The following is a 4,610-nucleotide window of genomic DNA, read 5'->3' as shown; positions in this document are numbered from 1 at the left end:
TGTCCTTGTAATCATAGCCAAGATCTTGTTTAGACATTGTTTTTTTAAGCCTGAATACTGGTCTTTTACTTATTGGTTGTATTATTCTGCCCATTCATTTCTCTCTAAAGTTAATGGAGTTACTGCATAGTCATTTAAAACAGATGAGTCAGAAGAAAGAACCCTTCATCGGCTGTTCGCTAGCAATTGATCTGCTAAAACTGCTGGATTTTAGCCACTGCTTATAACTGGTTCAGTTTGGGGTGCAGAAGTAGTTTTATCCCTGCAAAGTCCCATATTATCAACTTAGATTGCAGGCCTCAGACAGAGAGCAATTCTTTTAGCAAAGCTGTGGTCCCGTCAATCTCTGTTTCTATACTGCCCATCTCTAGCCTGTAAGGCTTTGCTCAAAGTGTCAAGAAGCAGTCAAGACACACAGAAGTATTCATCTTTCCTATCACTTCCCCTAAAGCTATAGCCTCAGTCAGTACATGGTCTCCTTTTCAGGCTAAAGCAGGGGAATGTTTGTCACCAAAGATCAGCCTCTGCCATACTGAGTCTATACCACCTGCTGCTCAACTTCTAAGCCAGTACCATTTATGATATTTATTTTTTGTTCGATTCAGTACCCCACTTCTAAGTATTTAATCCTGTGTTTATTGTGAATCCATTTAGCATGAAACACAGAAACCTAAAAACAATAGATAGTTCAGTCAGACGGAAGTTTTTTCTCTTTCATGTATATTATGTTGGAAGTAAATGGGGCAGGGTCTGAAAGCAGTTCTAGTCCTCAAGGACCCATTCTTCTATCTTGTTGCTCTGCTCTCCTCAAAACCTTCTCAAAATCTGGAGCTTCTAGGGCTTCCCTGGTGGAACAGTGGTTAAGAATCCACCTGCCAGTTCAGGGGACACGGGTTCGAGCCCTGGTCCGGGAGGATACCACATGCTGCAGAGCAACTAACCCCATGCGCCACAACTACTGAGCCTGCGCTCTAGAGCCCGCAAGCCATAACTACTGGAGCCTGTGATCCTAGAGCCCGTGCTCTGCAACACGAAAAGCCACCGCAATGAGAAGCCCACGCACTGCAGTAAAGAGTAGCCCCCGCTCGCCGCAACTAGAGAAAGCCTGCGCACAGCAACAAAGACCCTATGCAGCCAAAAATAAATAAAATAAATTTAAAAACTTGGAGCTTCTAGCCAGTAGAAAAAAGAAAGGTGTGAAGAAGATCATGCTTCCTCTTTTTAAAGACAATTTTCCAGAAGTGTACGTGAAACTACTTTTGATGTCAAAAACTTGGCCTCTGTGCACCTGTCCTAAATCAAATCTTGGAGACAGAGTTTTGGATGAAGTAGAAAAGAATAGCTTTATTGCTTTGTCAGGCAAAGGAGGACACAGCAGGCTCATGCCCTTAAGAACTGTGTGTCCCCACCTGGGGGGATCTGGTGAGGAGTTTTATAGCAATGGTTCAAGGGCAGGTTTGCTGATAAGGATCAAGGTGTGTGCAGGGCCTGCATTCCCTTCACCTGGCCTCAGGTGGCCTCCTGATGAGCTTGTGTGGTTTTTGAGGTTATTAAACTGTGACCTTCTCTCTGGAATGAAGAATGGTTCATCAAGTAGTTAACATCTTCCATTTGTTGGGGGGTGTTTTTTTGTTGTTATTTATTTATTTATTTGGTTGCACCAGGTCTTAGTTGCAGCAGGTGGGCTCCTTAGTTGCAGCATGTGAACTCTTTTAGTTGCGGCATGCACGTAGGATCTAGTTCCCTGACTGGGAATCGAACCCCGGGCCCCCTGCATTGGGAGAACGGAGTCTTAATCACTGCATCAATAGGGAAGTCCCTGTTGGGGGTTTTAGTTCTGCAAAAGAGCTCAAAGATATTGTTATGTGTATCCCTTGAGGTGGAACCAGGACCCTGTCCCAAGACTGCACTATTGTTTCTTGACAGCTCCTCCCTTGCCTCTGCCTCCCCTCCCTTCCCTGATTAGCGACTGTTTGAATCTGCACTTTGGAACACAGGGAAGGTCATAGAGGCTGAAGCCGATTTCCTACAAAAAAGAAACAGGGGACACAGGAGGGCTTCCATGCCCAGAAGCCCCACAGGGTCCTGCTCAATTTCACTTTTGCTTATAACTATTGGTTAAAATTTAGTTCTGTGCAACACTATGAAAGCATACCTTTCAGCTAGGTGTGGGAGTACGGCAGAATTGCAAAGCTATTAAGAGGAAGAGGCAAAAAGGTATGCTCTCTTCCTTTGAGTACACTGTCCAGAGAAAAAAGTACTCACCAATTCTAGTTGTGCCCTATGGGTAGGCATTTAGTTACTTGGCACACCTACCTGCAAGGGAAGCTAGAAGAAAATAAAGGCTTTATTCAAGGGAACCAAATACCCAGCTAAAAATTGAGAAGAACATATGTGGTGACCAGTTGCAGTCTTGGCTATGGCATGTGAATCACACAGCACAGCATCTATCATATAGTTAAAAACTCAGTAAATGTTAACTATCATTTGTGTCAAAATGTGGTCCAAGGAAGACCCTACATGGGTACCTTGTTTTACTCCTACTTGGATATGTTTTTTTAACAGACTTTTATTTTTTAAGAGAAGTTTTAGGTTTACAGAAAAATTGAGCAGTAAGTACGAGAGCTCCCATGTACCTCCTGCCACATACAGGCAGAGTCTCCCCACCGTCCATGAATAACCTTTAATGTTCACTCTACAGAAGTGAAACCCAACCTTCCACTTTTTTAAAATTTAATTTTATTTTTTTATACAGCAGGTTCTTATTATCTATTTTATCCACATCAGTGTATACATGTCAATCCCAATCTCCCGATTCATCCCACCACCACCCCATCCACTTTCCCCCCTTGGTGTCCATACGTTTGTTCTCTACATCTGTGTCTCTATTTCTGCCTTGCAAACCACTTCATCTGTACCATTTTTCTAGATTCCACATACATGTGTTAATATATGATATTTGTTTTTCTCTTTCTGACTTCACTCTGTATGACAGTCTCTAGGTCCATCCACATCTCTACAAATGACCCAATTTTGTTCCTTTTTAGGGCTGAGTAATATTCCATTGTATATATGTACCACATCTTCTTTATCCATTCGTCTGTCGATGGGCGTTTAGGTTGCTACCATGACCTGGCTATTGTAAATAGTGCTGCAATGAACACTGGGGTGTATGTGTCTTTTTGATTATGGTTTTCTCCGGGTATATGCTCAGTAGTGGGATTGCTGGGTCATATGGTAATTTTATTTTTAGTTTTTTAAGGAACCTCCATACTGTTCTGCACAATGGCTGTATCAATTTACATTCCCACCAACAGTGCAAGAGGGTTCCCTTTTCTCCACACTCTCTCCAGCATTTGTTGTTTGTAGATTTTCTTTTTTTTTTTTAACTAGTTTCATTCACTTTATTTTTCTCATAGAAAACGATGTGGTGACTACAGCTGGAGCCTGGGTCCTCTGCATGGAAACTCTGGTGTGGGTCTTTACAGGATGGTCAGTGAATTCCTGATATGGAGACTTGGTGAACACCATCTCTTTCCAGAGATCAGGAGTGAGATAACTGTAGGTCTTGGAAATGGCATTAGAAGTGGCCTTGGCGAAGTTGCCCAGCGTGGCAGTGCAGTCCCTGGCAGAGGTGTAGCAGTCGTCAATTCCAGCCATCATCAGTAGCTTCTGGGGCACAGGGGCTGAGACGATGCCAGTGCCCCTGGGGGCAGGGATGAGGCACACCAGCACAGAGCCTCAGCAGCCAGTCACCTTGCAAGGGACAGTATGGGGCTTGCCTATCTTGTTCCCCCAGTAGCCTCGTCGCACCGGGACCATGGAGAGCTCAGCCAGAATGACGGTCGCACAGATGGCAGTGGCTACCTCCTTAGAGCACGTCACACCCAAACCAACACGTCTGTTGTAATCCCAGATGGCAACAAATGCCTTGAACCTGGTCCGCTGGCCAGCATGGGTCTGCTTTTGCACAGGCATGATCTTCAAAACCTCCTCCACGACGGATGACCCCAAGAAAATGTCACTGATCTCAGATTCCTTGATGGGCAGAGAAAAGAGATAGATCTCCTCCAGGGATTGATCTTCGTGTCCTTGACCAGGCGGCCCAGCTTGGTGACGTGGAGACACTCCTTGTCCTCGGCCTTGCCTCCGCGAGCTCCGCGACCCCGGCCCCGGCCCTGGATGCCGCTGCTGAAGCCTCCGTGGCCTCTCATTCCAGGGCCCCTGGGGCCTCCGGGCCCTCCGGGCTCTCTCACAGCACCGGTGTCATTCGCCATTTGGTGTTTTTACAGAAAAAAAAAAAAAAAAGAAAGCTTTACAGAAAAAATTAAAAAGCTAGATTTTCTGATGATGCCCATTCTAACCGGTTTGAGGTGATACCTCATTGTAGTTTTTTTTTTTTAACATCTTTATTGGAGTATAATTGCTTTACAATGGCATGTTAATTTCTGCTTTATAACTAAGTGAATCAGCTATACATATACATATATCCCCATATCTCCTCCCTCTTGCGTCTCCCTCCCACCCTCCCTATCCCACCCTTCTAGGTGGTCACACATCACTGAGCTGATCTCCCTGTGCTATGCGGCTGCTTCCCACTAGCTATCTAT

General features: G+C 44.8%; 1 pseudogene; it reads right to left on the bottom strand.

Moving 5' to 3' along the window:
- Positions 1-3,399: 3,399 nt before the first annotated feature.
- On the bottom strand, positions 3,400-4,277 carry LOC136131450 (small ribosomal subunit protein uS5 pseudogene; annotated as a pseudogene).
- Between the last annotated feature and the right edge of the window lie 333 nt (positions 4,278-4,610).

The sequence above is a fragment of the Phocoena phocoena genome, chromosome 11 (genome assembly GCF_963924675.1).
Source record: "Phocoena phocoena chromosome 11, mPhoPho1.1, whole genome shotgun sequence".
NCBI classification, from domain to species: domain Eukaryota; kingdom Metazoa; phylum Chordata; class Mammalia; order Artiodactyla; family Phocoenidae; genus Phocoena; species Phocoena phocoena.
Note: the sequence above shows the minus strand (reverse complement) of the source record. Positions and strands in the feature narration are given on the sequence as shown.